We start from the raw sequence: 26,137 nt of genomic DNA on the forward strand, positions 1-26,137 counted from the left end.
TGCAAAAGTATAAAAATTGGAATAATTGACACAAAATCCAGGGCAGTGGTTTTCTCTGCAGATGGGGAAGTGCGAGAATGAGGAAGCAAGGAGGTGAGGGAAGGAGGTGAGGGAGGGAGGTGAGGGGAGTGAGGAAGCGAAGAAGGACAAAGACCTCAGGGAGGGATAGGCAGGGCCCCGAGTGTCTTGGTGTTTTGATTTCTTTGAAAAATCTGAGACAATTATGAAAGAATGTTAAAATCTAATAAAAAGCTTGGCATGGGTAGCATCAACAAAAATAGTAGCTCCCTTTGTGTTTTCCATGGTCCAGGTGCTATTCCAAGCACTTTACCTATTTTATTGGCAAAGCTATTTGTTAAGTCTTTTCCCTATATTTTTCCATATGTTTGAATGACCTCACAATTTGAAAAATAGAAGCAGGGGCAAAATGTTAACGTATTAAATCTAAGTGGGGAGTATACGGATGTTCATTATATTATTCTCTGTAATTTTCTGTATGGCTGAAATCTTTCATTAAAAGGGCATGTTTTAAAAAATCAGTTGCTATGACCAGACTGATAATTAATCCTTCATCTGAGACCCTAGAATCTAGAGAATGCATAAAGCATTTACGGTGGCCTATGCAGAGATCTCTAAGTATTGTTCTTTTTCTCACCAGAGTTCCATTAAAATGTGCACTGTCATTTTGTAAAGAATCAGACTGGTTATCTAGAGAGAGCAAGGAGTCTAGCTGTCCTCAGAGGAAACTCAGGAAGTTGCAACAAAGCCAAACTGGCTGCAACCCTGTGCCATTCAGGATCATTTAGTGTCTCCATGTCTTCCCTCTCCGCCTCCAAGTCAGTGAAAGGCATGTGCAGAGATGGCAACAGGGAAGGGCCGAAAGTTCCCACGCCTTCTCTGAGCAAAGGGCTGGATCTGCAGGAAACAGAAATCAGTAATATCACACTGGGTGGGCTGTGGGAAAGAAAAGAATGCTTCAGGGTGAAGCGTCATTTGAACAGCCCTTTTTGTGGCCTTTACGTCTGGAATGTCTTCAATCTGGGGCTTAGATCTCAGTGGTTTTATTATGAGATGGAAACAGTCAACATCAAAATCGTTCATAAACTTCAGATGAGTTATAACTCGACAACCAGCTCTCTGAGCGGGATGTGGAGCTTCTCTCTGAGTGGTTGTTTGTGTTGGCACTTGGCTCCCCTAAGGATGATCCTCCAGTTGGACCATTGCTTCACAGAACTGACTAGTTTGATGAAACTGGCTGAACTGGCCTCTTGTTTTGCTATCGTGTAAATAGGGCCCAGTTCTCTTCCCAGCTCTGTGTCTTCCCTCCTGAAGAACCTGGCGAAGAACCCGGCTTTAGAGACAAACCTGGAGACGTGGACTCAATTCTTTAAGACTCAAAGCAACACCATGTCCCTCTCAGTCTTTTTCTTAAATAAGTAAGGATTTCCTTTAAATTTAAAAAAAAAAAAAGAATGAAAATAATAAATAGCTTTTTAGAAATGGTTTTGAAGCCCGTGCTTGAAAGTACAATGTGGGGCTTAATCCAAAATAAATCTGAAGTGTTTAATAATAATAATAAAAACAACAATGCTAACAGTATTACAAAATAGCATTTATTGATTAATTACTATGTGATAAATTTTCTTCCACTTTACAAATACAAACTTATTCTTATAACAACGCTATGAAATAGGTAATTATTACTCCTATTTTATAACTGAGGAACTAAAGCTTAGAGGAATTAAATAATTTGCCCAGGACAGCAAAATCAGTGGTAGAGCCTAGCAGGGTTCAGAGATTATGTAGTTCAGCCCCCTCCTCTTACCTATGAGGGAAGTGGATCCTAGCAGGGGGCCTTGTTAACTAGGGGTTCCAGGGAGATTGCATCCTTCTCTCCATGGAGAGAGGGGGACACTTGCTTAGGCCTCCAGGCCGGCTACATCAGCCCTAGGTTCACACGTTTGCCTCTGGATGAGAAAACTTAGGACCAGAGAGGCCAAGTAACTCTCTCAGGATTGGGTATGTAGTGAATAGCAGGGCTGAGATGGAAGAGCTCAATCTCTCTCTAGACTTTTAGCATGATTTTCTTGACTGTGAACTTGGCTTTCTCCATCGATTTTTTTCTCTGATTGATCTTAATTTGCTTTATTCTTTACGTTTTTTAATTTTCATTAGAAATGGATTCACTCTCCCATTTAGCCTTTAGGGTGAGATCTTTTCAGAGAAATTCCAATTCTAAGATTTCATCTATCATTTTACCATAAGAAACTCACCCAAGCAAACCTCTAATCTGATTGGGAGTTGGGTATTTCTCACCCGTTTGGGAGCCATCTTGCTTTTCTGTGGGGTGTTCAGCAATGTTCATTAGTTGACTTGCACAGGTTGTGTAATGAATGGCATACAGAAACCTGGGTGATGCAAAGTCTTTGACTTTTCCTATAGGTGTATGATAATATATTTGATGACTTCTCTTTGTTCTTTTCTGTAGAGCAGAACTTAGCTTGAAAAGACCACTGGAAAAAGTCCAGAGATTGTCCCTTTAGGAATTTATAATATTAATAATTAATATTAAACAGCAGGAAACACATACCACAAATACTCATGACCCTCTCTACTCTGTGTCAACCCCTCTGCAATTTATTTGAAAATTGTCAAAACCGTCAGCTAACTTTCTTTTTTCCAAACCAATATTTGGGTGCAGTAATGGTCACATCTCACCCAATGTTATTTCTTTTTTAAAGATCTTCTTTAAAAGTTCATATGTTTGGTAATATTGTTGAACCAAACTAAATAGAAAATAGAAAAGTCAGGACATTTGAACATGAGAATGGGTTTAATCAGAATCAATTGAATATCAAAATAATAAAAACTTACATTACTTGAATTTTTTCAATCCAATGTAAATGTCAACTTAGAAGCTTGGGTAATGTCTGTAATGTGGCGATGCAAGTGTCTGTTTAATAGCTGAAGTATGTACCGAAGGTAATTTTGGGAAGAACCTCTTAGTTCTTCTAAAAAGTTCAAAGCTTCCTAAGTAATGAGAGAGTTGAGTATGACATATTTTCAAGTTCACTTTCAAGGATTTATCTCTCCTCTGGCAGAGACTAGAGAGAACCTGCCTGTACCATCTGCCTTGCCATTAATTATCAGAATTGATTTGGCTGATATGTGTAGCTACCAAGCAACAAGAGACTTGAAAAATCATTGTTTTAATTAAATTATTTATTAAGAGGATTATTGGGGCAGTCTAAAGAAAGCGTTCTGCTGAAATATCCATCTTGGAATGTCCACCTTGATGACCCTAGAAATAAGGTGGTCCCTGAGAGGAAACTCCTTGGATACCTACAATTTTCCATGGTTTTAAAGTCCTTTACGCCTAGTAAAGTACAAGATGGCTACTGACACATCAGCTTCACCATGTCTTGTTACAATGGAGGGAGAGTTTGCCCTTATGTCTCCATTCAAAGAGCTTAATGAAGATCTTCAAAGAGGGCTTCTGCCTAAAAGTGAGGACATAAGGAGACAAGAATAAAGATGGGGTCAAAAGAAAGCATTTTATAATGACTATGAATTTTGAATTCCCTCCAGCAGTAGGGCATCTGCTTGGAGCAATTGTTTTCCATGCTGGCTTCATAGAATCATCCAGGGAATTTTTCAAAATACTGTTGACAACGACCCCACTGCAAACAAGTCTTATCTAAGTTATTTGGAGTGGGGTCTGTGCACACTTCATACTATCAGTTGGTCTTCATACAGGTATTTCATCATTGATGATGGTGGTAGTACAGCCCCTATCCACCAGGGCTGTCATGTAAGGCAGAGAATTTGAAGCAATAAGATGCTGAGCAATTTGGTATCAAAGACAGTAGTGAAGAACTTTAAGTTTTCTGAGAGTGATCCTCTGAGTTTCCTCTTGTGTGCTCAATCAAGTTCATTAGCCCACTCTCTCTCCTGCCTCCTTCCCTTCGCTATTGTCAGTAATGATGGTTCCTATCCCATCCAATGGCACAGTCAGTTAAGGAAGTCTTATCTTGTAACATAAAGATATTTTACTTCTAGGATTGAGATTTCTCTAAGATCCAGACTCCTTTGGCCCAGATCTGTTGGCCAGTCACCGCGATGTGAAGAGCTTGTTGGTGATGCAGTGTTTACAAGAGTTTGAAGGGGCTTGGCCGTAAGATCTCTATGCACAAAGTTTATACTGATTCTTACCTTGAATTTCTCCCAAGGCAGACCTTAGACAAGAACTTGGATATAGGTAGTAGATTTTTAAAGATGATCTCAGGGAATGCAATTAAAGAAATGTGGATATTTACAAACAGAAAGTTGAAAACCAATATAAGAGTTTTAATAAGCTATGGGAAACTGGAATCCAATCCTACTTGGGGTCTTTTTGAAGAGTTGTGTAAAATGCATCCTAAATTGTCGAACCAAGGGACTGAAACACTGGGATATTTACCCATAAACTGTGTCTCTCATTGACTGAGAACTACCCATGAGGGCATTAATACCTAAGTACTTCCAGGCTGCCTTAGGGTGAGCACACTTGACAATGCCAGAGAAAAATCCTCAGAGAAAAGTAAGTGCTTGAGGCGGGAAGCTGTGGGATTGCTGGGCACTGTCCTTCGCAGCTGCAGGTGATCTCAAAGCTGGGTGGAGGAGATATAGGCCAGGGCATCGCGATCATCTGCAACATCCTGTCTTGATCATTTTGCCCACTAAGCAGCCAAAGCCAACGCTTTAGAGAATTCTTTCAATTAATTAGCAACTTAGGAACACCAGCGTCAGGACAACCTTCTTGTCTTCTCTTTAGAACCTGTAATGTTTCTCAAAGTCACTTTTAAATCAGTTGGACTTTCTATCTCTCTGTCATTCCCTTATTACTCCTACTTAACCAACCACCTAATTCTATGAATACGCTATGTTCATAAATCTAGTTGGGTGGGACACGACCCTCAAAAGGAATTACTTCTTTCTTATTTTGTAAATTAATATTGTGCACAATCAAGTTGCTATGATGTAATCTAGTTTAAAATTTAAAAATGAAGAGAAGCCATCCTGAAATGTTATAATTTTGGATATAGTCATCTCTATCTTTGAAATAAAAAAAAGATCAGCTTAAGAGAACAGCACAGCCCTTCAGGAGGTGATAAAATTGTTTAAAAAGAAGTGTAATATTTCCCTCTTTTAGGAGAGAATTCATGTCATTATTGAAGAAAATATAAGGAGCAACAAACAAAATTTACTCATAATCTCACTGGCCATAGTTAGCCTTTTTATTTTAATGTTCTCATATATGTTTTAGTACTTTTGATATGCAATGTATCTATATTATCATTAATATTGCTATTAATGTGGCCATAGAGACTTATATTTATTGAATAATTGGTTTGTTTTATTATTTTTATGTACAGTACATTTGCATTTTTCTGTATTCACTTGGTCAATTTTTTCTTATATTGCCTTGTGTCTCAAGTCTACAAAGTTTTTTCTGACTTTTCTTTTACGTGATTGCTGATACCTGTAATTAATTAGAATGTAAAACTCCACCATAATTTATTCAGCCATCACATCTCACTGGCAATTTAGTTCATTTTCAATTTTAGTATTATAAACAAAACTACAGTAAATATCCTACCAGCTAGGTTTTGACATGTCTTTAATTATTTTCTGAGGATAAATTTTGGGGAGTGAAATTATTTTGTCAAAAAAGTATATAATACTTTGATACACATTGATAAACTTCATAAAGTGTATAGCTGCTATCCCACGCAAGTATATTAGCGAGTTCAATTCCTCATGCCAAAATAAACACAATATTATTTGTTGCTTTAATAGATTGAAAGTGTCTTATTTTAACTTGCCTCTTTATGGTTATGAGTGAGGTTAAACTCATTTTGTACATATCTCAACTTCCTGATTTACTCTATAAATTTCCCTTATTTTACCAATTTTGCTGATTTCCTGTTGCCCTGTTTGTGTTTTATTATTTATTTGTAAGATTTTTTTTAATATAGGATTTATTATCTCTTGATAAAATTATGAGTGTTAGACTAGGCTTCTCATTGGTGAGATGAAAGCTGTGTGGATTGGCTAAAACATCTGAGCAAGCCTCCCAGGCCTTGCCTGAAGAGAGCATAAGAATCTAAGGGGGTCTGCAGACCCCTTGGGAGGTGGCTGATGGCTGAGACCTGTCCCTAGACAGCCCTGGTTGCAGCCACTGGATTAGGATTTCTGGTTGCCTGATACTGACTTTGAGTAACTAGGGGCATCTGTCTCAAGTCAACCTTTTATGCATGAGTCACAGTTTCCTTTTGTTCTAGGGTAGGAAAGCCTGCCAAACAGTTTTATGACCTTTTCTCCTTATTTGTTAATAAATATCTAGATAATGAATATCCATATATATGGCAGACTTTGGTCTGAGACTCACTTTCCTTCTAAGACAATAATCCTCACCAAGCCCACACTTCTTTGACAGCTACTATGAAAAACGTAAAATTATGTATGACCAGATTGGCTGGGTCAGTCCACAAGACAGACGTACATCAGACCCATTAGGGAACATTTTGAAAATATTTCTGTACCTTCGTTGGATTGTTTTCCCAGATTGGGGCTCGCTATAAGGAATGACATCCAACTTACCTACAATTGGGGAAGGAAACACTATTTCTCCTTGTCATCTTTTTCTTATGGGAAGAAGAAATTATTTAAGGAACTCAAGGTCACTTGCCTCTCCAACCTTTTCTCTCTAATCTTCTCATCTGTGTCACCTCAAAGAACACTTATAAATAGACCACTAGGATAAGACATCTGTGTTGAGAAATTCTAACTAACAAATAATTCCCAAATTCTGCTAACTCAGCACTGCGCTTTATGCAGGCTGCCTCTCTGCTCTTTCTTGGTTGATTCTGCGCATTGACTTGAATTTATTTTTAATCCCCACTACCCTCTTCCCCACCCTACCACCCATAGTTTGGGTTTCTTAATGGTCTGTAAGATTCAAAGGGTAAGAAACTATCTGTGACAGTGGCACCTGCTTCCCTCTCCAAGTTATTTACCTGCCAGAGCATCTCCTCCTTAGGATCAGTGACCTACTAATCTTATTCTGGGCTTACTTTAGAAAACCAAGCATAATATATCTGGATCCTCATCATCCAGGAAGTGCCCTAGACTTCAAATGAAAATTCCAAAAATGTGTTAACAGAGTCGTTATTGTAATGGAACAGAAGGAAAAGAGTAAAACTTCCTTTTTCCCCCAGTTCGTAAAAATCAAAAGCAGAAACAAATTAAATGCCCTGTGACTCACTGTGAGTTCTGGTGCCTGCTTCTGTTTCTGCACACAGTCTTTGCCTGGCAGAGAGAGGCCTCCATATTTTTTAATGTGGTCATGCAGAGATGCATGCATACCAAGAAGTGCGTCTAAAGATGATCTCTTGGTTGTCTGAGGTTTTGGGGTCCTATGGGATCCTTCTGTCACTATGGGGACTTGAGGAGAGAGGTTGGCCAGCTCTCTTCTCACCATCAGGATCTCAGGCTAGCATAATCCAACCCACCCATGAGGAATAAAGCACAGTCTGCCTGGGTCAGTGCTAAAGGTCACACCCTGGCTGGTCTCACCTGTGAATGAAGGAAGGAAACATCTATGTCACGTGACTTCAGGAGTATCGAGACCCCCCGCCCCCCACCCGGCCACATCCTCCTTGACTAATAAATGACTACTGAAACTCAACCATCAGAGCTTTCCTTCTGCTGCTTATAGTTATGATTGCTTTGCAAATATCTCTGGGACAGAAAGAAATATGGGGAAGTGGAGGCAGCTGACATTTGAAAGCCTACTTTATGCCAGGACCTATTTGAAGCCCAATAGAATTTGCATTTGCTATGTATTTAATTCTTACCCTGCTGTTAGGTAGGTACTATCTCCCGTCTATAGTGGAGGTAAGTGGGTCTTGAGGATAATCAGTTAGTAATGGTGGAGCAAGGATCTGAGCCCAAACCTCCCTAACTCTGGAGTCCTTGCTATTTAGGAGAAATACTCATAAAGCTGCTGTTACTCATTCATAGTTTTGCATTGATTTGGAGAGGAATTAACAGCACTTACAACTTGGAGAGTGTGAGAAGTTGGTTGATATCTGATAAAAGAAGTATCTAGAGGAGCTGAAAGAACTCTTGGCTCCCTTGCAGTGTTGCTATGGAGGCTGAGTAGGGCTTTCTCTGCCCCCCAGGGCTCCCAGCTCCTTCACTACCTGCTTCCTGTTCCAGGGAAGGGTGTTCTGAGGCTCATTATGTGAAAAGAGCAACATCAGGCAAGAGCCTGTCTTTCCAGTGTGCCCCAAGTAATGTCAGTGATATATAGGAGTTTAGTAAATGCGGCATGAATTTGTGATAGAATAAACATTTACAGCCTGCCACTGTGCTACTGGGATTGCACAGCTTAATCAACCAAACATTTTTGGATGAGGAGACCAGAAAGGTGTCGGCAGAGATTGGGAAAGTGCCTCATCCATTTGCATCTGTGTCACCCTGTAGGTATGCTTTAAATTTGAAATCACAGCTGTGGTTGGCATCTTTGGTGGAGAGAACCCTGGAGTTGGAAGGAGACGGCCAGTGGGAGAGTCCCAGCCCTGCCACTTCTTCGCTCTGCAGGGTGGAAGCCAAACAAGGCTATGAGCTCAGGCAGAGACCCAGCCTCTACTGGATCCCACAGGGTGCTCAGAGGGTGTCACGCCTCAGAGTTTGTCTTGACTAGAGGCAGCGGAGCTGGACTTTCATAGTCCCCAGTCAGTCCTTGGCTAAGGGCTTTCAAGGAGCTGCTCAAAGAAGAAAACAGATTCAAAACTGGGCTCTATCACTTACCAGAGCTGTTACCACAGGGAAATTTTATCTACTCTCCTAGTTTCCCCATCTCTCATCATCGTAGGATAGTTAGGCTCATAGGAGAGAATGAATGCAAATGTTCGTCCAGAGTTCCTGGGACATAGTAAGTGTCAAAATTGGTATTCTGAGCCTCAGTTTCCCTCCTCTGCAGTATTAGTCATAACAATTGAAATACACAGCTGAAAATTTTCATACATGGTAAGGCCAGTTGTATTATTCTTTCAGGTTCTGATATCCTATGAAGTCACAGCCTTGCCTACGATTCTTATGTTTAAATAGTGCTCTGGAGAGATTCTGAGAGACACTTCTATGGGCCTGGAGGTGAAAGCAAATTGGGCCTGGGGGTGGAGCTGTTGGTCCCTGTACCCTAAATCTAGCAGAGCTTCAGACAAAGGCCTTCATAATTTCAGACCAGCCCAGGGTATCTACTTTTTATGAATAGAAATAATGGTGCCTGATTTTTCCCTAAACCCCTATCAAATAGTCAGGTCTTGGAATTTATCGTGAACCGCAGAAGGCAAAAGCTCAACATAATGAGCAAAGTTTACAGTGATCTGTTCTCCTCATTTGGCCCTTGTGTCTACTTTGCAATTTAAGGAGAATAACTGCTGGAAGCATATTTGGATGAAGCCCATTTAAGGAAAACAATAGCAGTGATGAGGCCAGTGCTGAACAGCCAGGATTTAGGATGAGGCTGACTCTGTCTCCATGTGCCTGGCAGCTAAGGAAGCAGGAGCAGAGAATAGAAGCAACCTATGCTTAGTAGGGTATCCAATAGCCACTGGGTCTGCGTCAAAAGGTCCTGCAAACCATCTGAAAAACACAAGTGGAAATGAGAACTTTTAATACGTGAATGAAAGCTACCAAACTTTTAACCATCTCTGAGTCCTAGTTGGAGAAACTGAAGTCAAAAGGAGATGATTTTCCTTGCTCAGGATGGGTGTGGCTTTGGAAATTTGATGCTACATTTCATCTAGATATGACCTTAGAAGAGACCAGTTAAAATGGCAAAGAGGGAGCATGGAGAACAGTTTCAATAGCTCTCATTTCTCCCCAGAGCAGAGGTGGCAGACCCAACATGGTTGTACAATGAGGGCTAGCCGAAAGTTTTGTTGAATAACTGAGCTTCACCTTCACTCCATGGGGTGTGAAGTTCAAGGGCATCACCCATTTAACAGGGCTCATTATGGCAGGACAGACTAGATGTCTTCATAAACATTCTTTCATCCCACTGGCACCTGAAGTGGGTACTAGCAGAGCAGAGGGCACATTGCATATTTAGGAATGAGTTCACCAGTGTGGCTGAAGCAAAAGTGGGAAAATCAGTGTTTAAAAATGTAAAGAGAGTGCTTTGGAGAAGATTAGAAATGATGCCAGACTAAGGATTTGTGCTTTATCTTAATTGGGAGCCTCTGAAGACTTTCAGCATGTGAATTGGAATGAAAAAAGAAGATTAATCTGCCCTGGCACGTAAAATGATTTCGAAGGGAGAGGAGGCTGAGGTTAGGAAACCTGGTTAGGAAATAGTCTTGATAAGTGAGGCTGAGGATGCTTCATTGGGTGGAAGAGAAAATGGAGAGACACTGAATGGAGCTGGGCAGGCTTTTGCCTGAGTGCTGTGTCCAGGTGGGAGACAACAAGAGCTAAGAGATGAGACCAGCATCCTGCCTCCATGGAGGAACCTGCAACAAAGACCGTGGATTCCATGGCCACCTGAGAAAAGCAGACCATGGGCCAAAGTGAACAAGGCCCCTCAGTAACAGGACAGAATTGCATGTCATGATTACCAGACGCAGTCTGGAGAGGTCACTGGCTCTGCTAACTCGGGCTGCCCTCAAGGTGATAAACACTCCTAGCCAGGACCACCCATCCGGATGATTCTTGGAGAAGCTGAAGATTTAAAAATCTCCCCATTTCCCCATAGTACCATTACCTCCACCCTTGGAAAGATCTAGTTTTCTACATGCCACCTCCTTCGCTTCCAGACTTCTGGGGGAGAAACTTCTCCTTTATATCTGACGACTTCCAGAAACCCCACAGAGACAACAACAGCTGTCACCAGGGCTCAGAGAATTCATACCATTGAAAACAGGCAAATGAGTTAATACTCATTTAAATTTCTGTGGTCAATGATAGTGTATAAAGAATTTTTAATGTCAAGTAATGTGCAGAAAACAGTAAATCAATTTGAAGTAAACATTTGTATTTTCTTCACATAACTTTCTCATATTTAAAAGTAAAATATGAATTTGTAGCCAAAACATCCATTAGTGAAATAAAAGCAGTAATGAGAGGAGAAAGAAAGTGCTTAGCATAATTCCTGGTTCTCGGGAAAAGAAATAACCCTCACTATTAATCATGATTTAGAGTGATTGCATGAAATCCAACAGGAAAAGTCTAACCTCTGTTAGGCATATAGGACAAGAGTTCATGAGAGAATTTGGGGGTGGAATGATGATTTGGAAGTTATTTGCACAGAGGTGATAGTAGAAATTATGAATAAAGTTTTCCATACTTGCATGGAACTTGTATTATGTTAAGAGGGCTCAAACCCAACTCTTGGGGACATGAAGGAAGTGGAGCAAATAGATACAGGAGCTGTTGGAAAGGAGGAAGGCTCAAGTCAATGTGGGGTTTTAGGAGTCAAGGGAGAAAATGAAGCCAAAGGCCTCATTGATTGAGAAACATAAAAGGCTGGAGAGGCCACAGGAGAGCAGTTCTAAGATGACTCTGTACTGTTAATCACATCTTTTAATGGTGGGACTGGGAGCTATGGCCTGACGTGTTCAGAATTAGTGAACCCAGAGATCTCAGCCCGCAAGAGTTCTTCCATTGCTTAATCTTGTGTTTCCTGGGCCCTAGATCTGAAACCATAAAATGTGTAGTATTTATTTAGTATTAGGCCATGTTCTGAGGATGCTTTTTCTGGAACTGTTTCGAGACCACAGAATTGAAAAAGTTCTTGAGATGAAATGCTAGCCCTGTACCCAGGTTGGTCTGTCATTCTTTCCATTTAAAGCCACTAGTAATATGGTTGCAAGATGTATTTTGCCCATTTTTTTTAAAAGCCATTTTCGACTTTCTACTTTCCAACCGCCAAAATATGTTGGGAGTGTCATAATTGTTTTTCTCTTTGGAACTCAAAAAATATTGTTTTTATAATAGAAATAGCATTTCTTTAATTTTTTTTCTTTTTTTAATCGCCAACGGCTGCCATACCAAACCACGGACTTGGCTTATTATATTTCCAATTCTAGCTTGGGCTAGAATTTCTGGCAAATGAGCATCTAGGACTGCCCAGAATATTTCTGAAGAGGTTTATCTCAGAGGCTAGTCATATTAAAGACTGAAAAATGAAAATAGACTCAAATGCATTAATTCAGGTAAAGCATTTAGAATAGAATCTTGCACATAGTAAGTATATGTAAATGCTGGTTATCATCACCAAGGCATTCTAAGATGATGGAGCATCAGAAGCCAGAGTGGACCAAAAAAAGCCACCTATTCTTATGATGGTATAAATGCTCCCTAAGAATCCAAAACAAATGATCATTAGAGTTTAGAGGACTTCCAGGAAGTTGTTGAAAGATGACTGCACCATGGATGGTGGGCTAAGTGTGTAAAGAGATTGACCGGTTGGCGATTGTGGGTAAGCTTACCTACAAAATGTATCATGGAGTAGGAGGTGAAGGAGTTTAGGGTTATTAAAGCCTAGTCATAGAATCCACATACTTTTAAAGTGGTCCCATCATAATTGAAATATAAAGGTGCTTGGAATTAGCACGCAAAGAAAATACTGAGCCTGAGAAGAGCATGCTGTTCAGGCATTTAGAAGGTGTCATAAAATGTGGAGAGAGGTAAATACAGGAACCTCTATTAAGGCTTCTATGTGTTTCCCTTCATTTAATTGCTTTCAAGGTCTCCAAGTTCTCTCACAGTAGGGCAATGTGATTGGAACTTTTATGAATAAATGATTAGGTTTCTACAGATCACTTGATAAATATTTGAACACCTATTTTGCAAGAATTTGCTCTGAGATATGAAAATTACTATAATAGAAGTTTTTGTCTCAATCACAAACTTTTCTATCACTCAGATCATTGCCAAAGGTAGAAAAAATACGTCACAGGATATCAGATAAAGAGAGGAGAGAGGGTGTCCCCCTGAAGTTTACATGCTAACAATGTGCTATCTAACCAATGGAACATTACGTCTAAGACTCTCGGATGAGAGATGGGAGGACCAAGCAAGTATTGAATAAAAATTAAGGGAATAGGGGAAGAATAGATGGGATGTTTTGGAGTTGTTGAAACTTCCCTGCAGATTCACTATAGAGTAAGACGTGACTTAAATTCTAAACAAATTGGTGATGAGAAAATAAACATAGCCTCCAGCAAACTTAGCCCACCTCTTACCTGGAACTCCAGCAGCCTCAAAGAACACATTCTCAGGCTAGAATCCCACAAAAGGAACAACCAGTTCTGGTGAGGAATGGTCATAGCCCATCCCTTTGAAATAGCCCCTAACCCCGTCATCCCCATCAGTCATCCTAATGGATAGTAAAGATTAAAAAATTAAATAAATAAGAGAGGATTATGGACATGTTTTCAGACCTACCAAATATAGAGGTAAGAACATCCAAACAGCCCTTGGGACAGGACAAGGAACACAGTGTTTAATGAAGAATATTCTTGTTAGGAATTTGGAAGATGAGGTTGCAAAAGTAGGTCAGGAACTAATTATAGAAGACCTTGAAAACTTAGAAATGAAAGTTCAGATTTTCTCCTCTTGGCAGGGGAAGAGAGGTAGAGGGGGGATAAAATATTGAAAGACATATTTCAGAAAGACTACCCCTCTTGTTGGTAGTGAGGATGGCGGACCGCAGTGGGTGGGAAAGACAGAGAAGAGAAAACAGGTTGATGTTATTTCCATGGGCCATGCACAAGGGCCTAGATTCCAGGGTACCATGAGGCTAGAAACACAAGAGGCCTTCTTAAACTAAGATCACCTGGGTGTTCTTTTATTATTATTTTTTCATTTTTGCTATGGAAAAGATTCAATCATACATAACAATAGGGAAAAGAGTACAATGATTTCCCAGGTATCTAATATCTAACTTCAACAATTATCAATATTTTGCTAATATTGCTTCATTTCTCTCCCCCTACAACTGTTTATACATGTGTTTAAATTTTCTTTTGAAATAATTTCAGACTTACAGGAAAATTGCAAAAATAAAATAAAAAATTCCCATGTACTCTTCAACCAAATTTCCCAAATGTTAACACTTTGCCACATTTTCTCCCCGACCCCCCACCCCCAGTCTCTCTCGCTTTCTTTCATATTGATGCTCCAATTATCCCAGATTTGGCCAGTGGAAGCTCCTGCCCTTCTAATGTTTCTCCATCATTCTTTGAGGACTTCTTTTGTGACTCAACACAATATTCCAGGCTCATGTGGTACTCTCCATGCCGTAAGCCTGGAATTGAACATTTCTCTAAGGACCCTGTTCCTTTCAGTGAAGAATGATGTTAGAAAACAAAATATGAGCATTAAGTATACTTATTGATTTTGCTGCTAGGCCCTCTCCTCAGACATCCAGAAAAAATTATATACATATCTATATGTTAAATATATCTATATCTATTTCTATATATCAAATTATAAGTTCATACTGATACCTCCAGTTCCAATCCAATACCACAGGGTTCATTCCAGCTTCATCTGTTTTGTAGTTGTAATTTCCTTCCCCAACGATAAGAAATCTGATTCTTATTATCCACAATACAGATGAAAATCACACTTTTTATGAATTATCTATAGCGCTTTACAGAATAATCCTGAATTTATTCCTGGCTTTCTTTCTTTGACTAGCTAGACCTAGTCTTAGAGAAGAGGAGGAGAAAGGCGCACAACAAGCCACAGTATGACATATACATCCCTCCACATTTCTAAACACAAGGCAAACACAGGGCGAAATGATGTTTCCAGGGCAGTTAAGGACTAGAAACCTCACATTTGTCCTTGGATGGGAGTTTATTTTCTCAGACTAGGTCTGGGCTTGACATTCCAGCTGCTCGCCCTTCCACAGCAAATGGATATGGAGAAGTCTGCCACCAGCCGCTGATGGAGAAAACAGCTGCCTCCAGAGTGGGGCTAAGTCACGGAGGTGGCTGAATGACCCTCTCCACTGCCCGGATCTTTTCCCCCTCCTGCAAGTACAACACGCACACACCCACACCCGAATGAAGGGGAAAGGACTCCCGTTTATTACTGGGGAATCCTATTGGGAATGAGAAAAATCTCCCTTAAGTAACTTCTTTAGCTAAAGTATTCCTCTAGATGATGGTTTCCATGAACATCAATTCACGCATGATTATCTTGGTTGTTTGTGAATTGTAACCTGTGTGGATTTGTTCAGTTTCTCAAGAAGGTGGATGAGTGAGCACATAACCTTGATGAACTGGCCCCCACTTTATTTCAGTACGTTTGCCTGTAGAGGCTTATTTCCACCCACTAAACAATGCTTATTGAACACTTTCTATGTGTCAGACACCATGTTAGGCACTTGAAATACAGACATGGGTAAGAGACTTAAAGTGCCCACAGATCAGTCACCAGGAACACAAGTAGGAAGTCCTTCCTTTAGGGGCTAAGCCCTTTCTGGTGGCCTTAAAACAACCACCTGAAATGGTGTGATTTAGATGAGGCTTAGCATTCCCTAATCCTTAAACAGCTACCTGACATCTCTTATGATGACAAGTTCCACCGTTAGTGCTTCTTTTGATTCCTTCCAAAAGGCTTTGCATTTTTATAGAATCCATATTATAAGTACTTTTTTCCTGGCAGAATATTTGTCTCATATACAGATCATATATTACTGGTGTTATGTAGCAGTTAACTTAAAGCAAGGTCTTATGGGTAGGAATGCAGAAGAAAGAAGGGAGGTCAATTGGAGGGTGAGGGAAGAGGATCCTAGCTGACACCATTGGCAATTTCATAGTTTTCTGTCTACAAGGCTCCAGGTCAACTGAGAATAATAGTTGATACCTCTCAAAATATTTTCTATAACTCAAAATATGTGCTTTGTTTTGTTACTCCATGAAAAAAGGAATTTGAATAGTCTTGTCAGCTGCAGTGAAATGAAAATAGATTCCAAACTTAGATCCAGGTAGCCCTCTACATATAATTTAAAGGGATTGCTTTTCATCTACGTTTAAACTTTCAAAATCATCTACAATAAACTTATGTCTCTCTGATTTCATAATAGAGTGGGAGGGACCACTGAAAAATGGGAGTCTTACTGCCACACTGTGTGTTGGTTAGGATTCTTGGTTGAAGTGACATAAACACAGTGTAGCTTTAAGGAAAATGTATTAACTCATGGAGCTGGAAAGCATACAGGGGTAGCTCTTGTCGGAGATAACTTTTCATGGTTCTCTCAGGTTTCTGCATGTCTTGTAAGCAGAGACAATGATTGTATTTTTGCTGGACTTTTTCAAGGATGCTTGTATAGTGAATTGCTGGTGTCTCACTTTGGAGCAAAGGGCAAGCAGGCTTACTGCCCATTATAAAAGATCTGAGTTCTGTAAGCTCAGAGTTTCTCTTTTATAATGCAACTCACAATGCGTGCAGGTGTCACTTGATCCTCTTTAGATCATCAAGTGGGAATTGGGACTCAGGGGATGGGCACGAGGAAATACTGATGTTCTGGCTACTATTATGGACATGAGTAGTAAAATCCTTTTTCTCTGAAACAAGAGTCTCATGTCTTCTACTTAACATTCACGAAACTGGAAGACCAAATTTTTAGCTTGCAAGTAGGGTAAAACCTCAGACTCTTCACAGTTCTTGTCAACTCAAGAAATTAAAGAAAAGATTAACTACTGGAACCAGGGCCTCAAATTGATCCCTTCCAGGGCTAACTTCTTTCCATATCTTCTATGGACTGAAGGTTTGTATTCCCCAAAATTCATATGCTGAGAACTAACCCCTAATGTGAGGGTATTTGGTGGAGAGGCCTTTGGGAGGTGATTGGGTCATGAGGGTAGAGCCCTCATGAATGGGATTAGTGCCCTTCTAAAAGAGGCCCAAGAGAGTTCCCTCATTCCTTTGGTTGTGTGAGGACACAGCAAAAAGATAGCCGTCTATGAACCCAGAAGCAGGCTCTCCCCAGACACCAAATCTGCTAGCACCTCGATCTTGTACTTCCCAGTCTCCAGAACTGTGAGAAATGAATTTGTGCTGTTTGTAAGCCACCCATTGTATGGTATTCTGTTATAGCAGCCCAAATGGATGAGACAATACCTCTTCATTTCTACCTATTCCTGTCCAGCTTCCGTCTGCAGACAGAGAAGAAAGATGGCTTTTGTTAGTCCCAAATACATGTTTTCTCAGCTCCACAGCCCCAAGGCTGTTGCCTTTCAATATCCGTATATTGCTCCCAGGGAAGAACTCTGATTGGCCTAATTTGCACCATGGTCTCCCTGGACCAAGATTTATTTGATAGGTATACCCATGATACAACCAGTAAGAATATAGTTTTGAAAACCACGTTCTTGAATATGAAAATTCTTCTTTAAATATGAACATATTCTTCTTTAAATCTGAACAAATTATGAATAAAATATTAATACAAATTATTCATAGCAAAACTGTTTACTTATTAACATGTCTTTGTCTGCCCCTCAATCCCCCTCCTCCCTCTACCCTTCAGGATTCAGTGAAGGCAGATGTCTAGCAGCTGAAACCAGAGCAGCATTCCTTAAATGTCAGCTAGGAAGGAAAGATAAAAATGACTAGCTATGATTAGATAGTTAAGAGAAAAATAAGTTGGGTGAAATAGTTATTTGGAAAGCTGATCATTCAGCAAATTGCTTTTAGGCAAAATCCCCAGAGCCCGCTTCCTACCCGTGCTTTGACTCCCACTCATATTCACACTTCTTCCTTTACTCCCTTATTTCTATGTATGTCCATCTCCTGATAAGCTCTCGAGAGAGTAGAGACCACTCCTTATGCTTCACACCTGGTAAGTACTTGCTAAATTCAACACTTTTTAATGTCCACAAATGAGAAGCCAGCCAGGCTCTTCTGGGAATGAGCAGGATGCCTTAAAAGGGAACGCGGCAAGATAAAACAATTCTCCCAATTCTGATACATGTTATTCGAAATAATCATTTTCTTGTAGCTCGAAAAAAAATCACGTAAGTTCCAAAGATTTGAGTAGATTTTATTTTCCCTGTTCATTTATTCCCAGTTTCAAGCAACTTCTCAAAACATTGCTCATTTGAACAAATTAGAATAAAGTTTCCTATTAAATTTCCTGAAGATCGTTGAGGTCTCATTAAAATAAGCTCTATAATCCTCCATTTGGGAACATTCTCTTTTGCTCATGTGCCTACTCCAGCCAATTTCCTTTTCAAACCCTTAGTTCAAAAATTGGGTTTCTTAATGATGAGCCTTTGTTTAATTTTGATGATAATTTTAAAGGCGTGGTTATAGCTTGGTGTTTCCATCTGACTCCTCATACTCATTGCTACCCTTTTCTCTTTGTTAAGAGGGAAGAGAAGCCAAGGTCCTGAGCTGAAGCCTCAGGACGAAGAAGGAGCCAGTTTGGCTTCTGCAGGGTCAGTGAATCATGGTGCAGTCATAGATCTCCTGGGGCTCAAACCCACTGGCAGCCAGCTGAGGGAAAGAGCCTTAGCTTCTGTAGCAGGTAGAGGCAGCCAACACGATGACGATGGATTAATTTCACTGGCCTCCGTCTGTTTTTCGTTAGGGGATACTTTCTTTAGCGGATATATCTATCTCCTTAAACCTTATATCTATATCTATATCTATAAATATATCCTTAAACCTGTTTTCAAATGATGATGACGCTGTGATGATTTTATAAGCCATGGTGATACTAAAGCGGCCTCAGGCAACAATGTCTGCTGTCACCTTAAGTATCTCCTGATTGCTATGAACCTCAGATTTGCCTGTAAATTAAATAACTCTAATAATGTAAGCTTTTTCTAGGAGTGTTTATATCTGCCACATTGGGATGATCATGGATTGCATTAAATCAGCCTGACAGACCCAAGTTTGTGGGGCACTTGGAATTGATTCCAAGGGTAACTCCTACACTTGACGGAAAGCACGCTTCCTCACAACGTAAAGTCTAGTATGTGGGGTAGTGCAGGGTGCTCCAGAGAGAATCTCCTTCTGACTCTGGAATTCTTCCATCAGTGACTCACCCATCCAGTGAAGTATTTTGACCATTTGTTCTTATTGACAGAAAATAAGATTCTGTTTGTGCTGCAAGGCTCTTTGTATCACCCCAATAAATTATAGCCAAGAGGTCAATGTGTCTTATCTTCACAGATTTACATTTTAAAAGCCTGAGTGAGTGAGATGTTAAAATTCCTGAAGGCCTGTGCAAAAGTGCCATGTTATTTTTTCACCAGTATAACTAGTCACATAGAATATTTTGCTAAGAGTACCAGCCAAATGTTTTATTCTGGAGTAAACAAATTGCTCTCTGATAGCCCTAACTTTGGGACAATTTTGATCAAAGCAAGTATAATCTTTTCATTGAACAATGGAATAAAAATTTATTAGCAGATATTATATATCTCAACTTCTATTGTTTACCCAAATGAGAGAGAGTCCAGCATCCACCTAGTTGGAGGGAAAGTATTCAATAAGGAGAAGAAAGTCAAAGAAAAAATAAAGAGAAGGTACAATTCAATGCTCATGGTCAATTATGGGAGAGAGACTGAAATGCTCATTCAGTTGTTAAATCAAAAATTTGATTTAGAATTCTGTGGCAGTAAGCATGTTCAACAGACAGTGGCTGAAGCACAAAGGGTAAAATGACTCAGCTGTTTCAAGGCGAAGACCTGAGCTCATATGGTGGCCGAGAGGTCACAATGTTCAACCCAGCAGGCAACTGGGTAACAATTTCCTTAGTGGCTTATGAAGGAAGGCAGATTTTCCCGCTGGCTTCTGCCTGCAGACATGCCATTCTGACATTTTCCCGGAGCCGCTTTATAGAGACAGCATGGCCCCCTGGGTAGCATTGCGCTGCGAGGCCACCTCAGCCTTCCCCAGTGGAAGCTTTAGAGCTGGTGGCCTTTTTTCTTCTGGGAAGTGGAGACCTAGAGCTCTGAGCAGCATCCAGGCCCTCGGTGTGTTTTTCTGGGGCAGGCTTCTCCAAGCACACCTCTCACACCTGCACATCTTCGCATTGCCCGCTTCTAAGAATAGGAAGCCAAACGCCACATGAACACTAGGCAGAGAGACAAGGCAGGGAGAACAGACAAGCCCTGGCGAGGCGTCTGTAATACCAGGGCACACATGGTGCCCTGGGCCGTCCAAGGGAGGTGTGACGCTGTTTACCAGGGCGAGTGGCTGCTACAGCCTGGCTCCCTACGCCCTGTCTGGCCTATGAAATTTGATCTAAATCACAGGAGGCAAAAACATATTACTCTGACCACAATTCACATTCCGTAGGAGGAGACAGGATTAGAACATTTCTATTCTTGCCCAATGGTGCTAAATTTAAAGTCAAATAACTGTTAACTGCAGTCTTCCTTCAAAAGACCGAAAGCAAGCATCATTTGCTGGTGGCAAACTGCTCTGGAATCTCATCATGGGCTGTATGGTTGGGCAAAGGAAGATGAGGGTCACAAATAGCAGTCCGAAACTCATAGCTGAGCCGGCACACAATGCCACTCAGAGTAAACACCTCCGTATAGAACTCCATTCATACCCTCATCCATTCATTTATTCATGTATTTATTTATTCAACAATCGTTAAGCTTCTATTGTGTATAGAACGTAAATGTGAGCAGTCCCGGCCCTTGAGAGGCTTATAAGGGAGAAAGGCACACACATAAAGAATAACAATTCTCCATCAAATGAAATCTGGTGTGCTAATAGCTCCCCTCTTTTCACTTCTGTACCCTTCTTCAGTTACTCTCAGGTCTAGAGTCTTGCATTTCTTGTTCACTTAAGGATCCTCCTTTTAATTTGAAAGGTAGCTCAAAAGTGCTTGTCTAGGCTTCCTCCTTCAGGAAGCCCATCTGGATTTACTAGGCAGATTCGGGAAGCATTTCACAGCAATCTTTACAATTACTTTCTTTTTCAGCCTTCTTCTCCAGACTCCAATCCAAACCTACTCCCCTTTACCTTTTTTTGTTACCAGTCTTATTCTATGTCAACTAATTTTTGAGGTTATGTTTAATTTCATGAGGATATCAGCACACTGACTAGTTTTTTCAACCTTCTTATACCGTTTGGAACTTTTAATGACTCAGATCTGCTAGGTCCACCAGTCTGCTGGGAGCCAAATTCTGAGGGGTATTTTCTCACCCCTGCTTGAAATAATACTGTACCTTATAACCTAAGCTACGACACCTGACTGTGGGTCTAAGGAATGGCCAAGAACTTACTGCTCTACCTGTGCCTGAATAATCAGTGCCACGAAAGAAGGAACCCAGGAGTCCTGCTCCTCACCGCTTTCCTCCACTTTTACCATGGCTGATTGATTGCATACTGGTAAAAGTTCCTGCCTGAGACATCTTGCGCCTCCCTCCCTTCTCCTATACCCACCAATGGCTGGTATAGTGGGTTAAGATTTGGGGTAAAGCATCTCTCGGGCATGTAGCATTTAAAGCTCTTTGCTCATTTTTTTTGTGTCCTTCTTTCCCAAGAGAAAATGAAGGCAAATCGTCAGGGAAGAGAGAGGAGAGGTCAAAGAATTAGACTTAAGATTGGCGTTTGGAAAGGGTTAGAGTTTAGGGAAATACTGAGAAATGACCTCTTAGAATAAAACCCTAGGATGGACTGAATATTAGTAACACAGGGGGAAAAAAAACCTAAAGGAAAGAATTTGAGTTACTTGGAGTTGTCAGCAAAGAAATCAGTGACTCTACACTGTAGAGACCTGCACCAGAAAGGAACAAGTCCCTGGCCTGGCCTCCTGTGTCCCCAGGCACTGGGTCTGGACTGGGCCTGAAACAAGAGAATGAGCTCCCAGCATATTGAAATGACATCAACTGAAATGTTATTTTCTTTCCATGGAAAAATTATAGCAAAGAGATTAGGGTATGATTTAGTGCATTTCAAAGGAAAATAAACATTTATTGCAATAAATAATCATAAAATAAGTCTAATAATACTTTAAAAATACTCTCATGAATTGGAAAAATAGTGAAACTTCTTTTTCACCAAGCCTGAATTTTCACAGAGCATCATTATTAGTGATTAGAAATTTCAACTGCTCATTCAGGGCCTGGGTTGCCTCACTGCGTGGCCCTCCTCTCAGCCCCTAACCTCTCTGTGACCCCGTGTCTTTCTCTGTACAAAGGGGCACTTCTCCTCTCCTTTCTCAGTGAGCAAACTCTGAAATAAGTAAAACAATAAAAGAAGTTTTACCCCCTAGAAAACATGATGCTGCCAGATGCTAGTTTTATTTTCATACACAACTCCTTTATCCAACAATTTTGAATAATCCTACCCCCATTGTAACTCCCCAATGCACACACACACAGTAAGCAAGAGGTTGCAACAGATCTAAATAAAGTAGAGAGAGACAAGTATTGGAATTGGAGACCAGACTCAATATCTGTTCAACAAAACAAATCACTTTTTTAATAATAATACACTTTAAGTTGAGATAAACACATATGAGTTTCACAAGAGAGAAAAGGTAGCTACCGACATCTTTCTTTTTCACTCCGTGGAAATGTCCCCCCCAAACCCCTACTCTGCTCTCTCCTTTGCAGGGCCTTCCCCATGGGTCGAATGTACTTCACCATTACCAACTTGTGCTTGTTCACATGCTGCCAGTCAGCACTTCTGGCTGCACCATCGAAGGCTCTGTTAAGAGCTTTTGAAAAATGCCCTTTCCCAGCCTCCACCCGTGAAGTCCTGGCTTAATGGGTCCTGGGTGGCACTGGGGCAATCCTGAGTTTAAAATGCTCACCAGCTGATTCTAACGTGCAGCCGAGGCCAGGAAACAAACACTGAGTGGGTTACCTAGAGAGAGGCTTTCACTTGCAGGTGGAGAGAGTTGAAAAAAATTATTGATGCCCCAAATATTCATCTGGCTTAAGGAATCACCTTTATGCAAGAGAGGCACAGCTGTGTCCATGATGGCCCAAGGGGTAACTTACCATGTTATCAAAATTTGCTAATTGCAGGTTAGATTCTGCGCTTAATTCCATGCTTTTGGGTAGGTTGGCTGTGTAATTTATCCCTTAAACTAGGACACTTTTGAGAGTGAATTATGCTGGTACAACCAGGCAAACTGGGACATATAAGCCACCCTAATTATGGGAGACTTTTATAAATGGGAAATAGTTACAGCTGTATCCCAAAGCTGATTGCCCTTGAACAGATTAGATTTCTCATTTGCAAAATTGGCATAATAATACTTAGCTTGCAAGTTGGATGGAAGTTTAAATGTGGACATTTATACGAAAGACCTTTGTAAACTCTGAAGTCATATATATAAACCTTATGTATTACTATTTGAGCTGAAATACTTGCCGTGAGAGAGACTGAGATACCAGAAGTTCATAACAGAGGAGAATTAACAACTGTTACTCCCCTTTTCTCTTTAAATCCCACTGTGAATTTGGAAGTCAGGTGAGCTAAAGGAAGCAATTCATAGTTTCCTGTCAAAGGCATCCCATGGCCTATCATGAGAAGTGCTACCCGTCTAACCTGTCAGGTGCTTTTTGTTGAACATCCTGGCTCAGATATTTCTTAGGGCAGCAAGGAGAATTTACAATTGTTGCAAAGGGCTTTAGTACCTGTAACCAATGCCGAATATCTATATCATGCTTTACAAATTAAAGGATGTGATGTGGCTTAGTAAAGCCATGGCTTTAGAGATGCCCACCACTGCTAACTCTATTTCCTTGGTAGTTTCTTCTCTTTTCTCATTCTCAGTTTCCTCATGAGGAAGTGGAGATAACACTGCTTTCATCCTAAGGTTGTTTGAGGATTGAAGTGGAAATACTAATGTCTAGCACAGGAAACGTACACAGTGAATGGCAGCTATTGCTATTATTATCATCATCACCATTGGCTCCTGATTCTCCCAGCAACCCATGAAGTGAATAGAGCAGGTGGTGAGAGGAATCTCTCCAATGAGAAGCAGAGGAGGTGCAGGGAAAGAGGAGGAAGGAAAGAATGATTATTCCTATTTTGACAATGTCATCGGGTACTGAGGCTCAGGTTTATTAGTGCAAATGGCATACCACATTGCAGGTTAGAATATAAGTGATGGCTTCATCATTAGACTCATGGTTAGGCAAACTCTTCCTCTTCCTCATCAATCTTAAAGCCAGGGAGCATGGTTTGCACAAGCCTGGCTGAAGGATCTCCTCTATCCTGCAGCCCCATGTTGATGGCATAACAGAGCAGGCATCACACAGAGCCACAGCCTTGTGCATAGTAACCACCACATCCTCCGTCCTGCCACCTTGTGATTTGGGGTTACTTTCCTAACCTCCCTGGTCATGCACATTTCACTTCCACGTGGTACAACCCTTATCATTTAGCTAGAAAGTGGAATATCTCCCAACACATTTAGATAATTTATTTGCAGTGCTAAAATGTTTTTATTGCCTAAGCCCAGATTAGGTTGAGCTTTTTCTTCTTTTCCAATACAAGAGAAATAATTGAGAGAAGTGGCTGAGTGTTATGCAGGCACAATGGAGAAATTCAACTGGCATATAAAAATGTAGTGAGGGACACAGATGGAAGAGGAAGAATGCCAGGAAAAGATGTGAGAGGCTTCCACATCTGAGGTCAGAAGGGACCAAAGAAAAGGTGCCCCTTTTCTACCCTATTCCGGGGACACAAGGCAGGTAGGAGAAAAGTCATTGAGTTGGACTTTTATGTAATCTAGGGTTCTTTGCTTATGGGCCTTGATGTACTCCTTGCAAAGAGGAGATATCCCTGCCCCTTCTTGTTGGAAGTCCCTGGGTAGAAGGATGTTGTTGTAACACCCCAACCGCCTGGTTCATAGGTTTCTGTATCTAAGTCACAAAGGATTAGTGGGTTTGCCTAACATGAGAAGTTTGTCACCAAGAGTGTGAAAGGAACAAATCACTATGATCTTGTAAATAATCTTTCATTCTTCACTATATTTGAAATTGCAAATCTGAAAATAACCATGAAACGAAGTCTACTATGTAGCATAGTGCCCTATAATTTTCAGCTCACTGGGCTCTCTAAATTTCAGCTTTTGAAGTCACAGACAACATTCAGATGGGTAAATGAGTTCAGTTGCCCTGAGACCTGCCTATAAGATTAGGTACCTAACTGGATGTACAGCTGAGGACTGTGTTGGGAGAAAGTTGGGCGCCATGATTTCCCACACTGTCAACCCATGCCTTCTTCAAGGAGCAGTTCAATGTTGCTAAATTTGTTGACCTCTTGCCCTAAACAGCCACATACTCTCAGGAATTTTGTTACATGCTAAGATTCTGGTTTTAACCCAAAAGCATGTGGGGCACATGTTTGAATCCAATTTACAATGAGGGAAAGGTCTACCACCTCTTTCACATATCTCCCTCTTCCAGAGCCCAACCTCCGTTTCTCCTTTGCTCCTTATTTTCTTGTCTTTGGCTGTTTAAAGCTGCATGCATTATAGAATTTGAATCTCACACTTTCTGTTGGAATACTCCTTTGATAAAGAAGTAAAGTGGGCAAAGTCAATCAGCCAACCAGCTCGGTAAGCTCTAGCAAAAGAGAGCTACCAACAAAATGCTGAGATCCATGGAATGAAAGACTCATAGAGGTGGAGCTGTGACCCCTCCAGGTCATTTATAATCAAAACCTGAGGTCAGCAGAGCCTAGGATTGATTTAACACACTTCTCCCCTCTCCTCTTCTATCCTCTTCTCTTACTCCCTCCCCTTTCCTGCCCCTATACACCACAAACACACACACCCACACACCAGAACTGGATGAAGGCCTAATGGCAATCCCATACCAACTTTCACTCTATCCAAATTACCAGGTTCTCACTGCCATAGGCCAAGGTACCAGTGAGCTTTCTGGTGCCACCCAGCAATTCAGAGTGGTTATGATGGTAAGATGATAGCTGTGCGTCTGTTGCAGTTTGCTTTATGAACTCGCCTTGCTTATGGCTTTTTAACTTTGCAATAATGAGCCCCTTGGTGCTGTCATGGAGGCCAAGGAATGGAGAAGAGATTCCAGACTAAATGTGAAAAGGGGAAGAAAATAAAACACCCACT

The sequence above is a fragment of the Equus caballus genome, chromosome 1, assembly GCF_041296265.1.
Source record: "Equus caballus isolate H_3958 breed thoroughbred chromosome 1, TB-T2T, whole genome shotgun sequence".
In the NCBI taxonomy this organism is placed as follows: domain Eukaryota; kingdom Metazoa; phylum Chordata; class Mammalia; order Perissodactyla; family Equidae; genus Equus; species Equus caballus.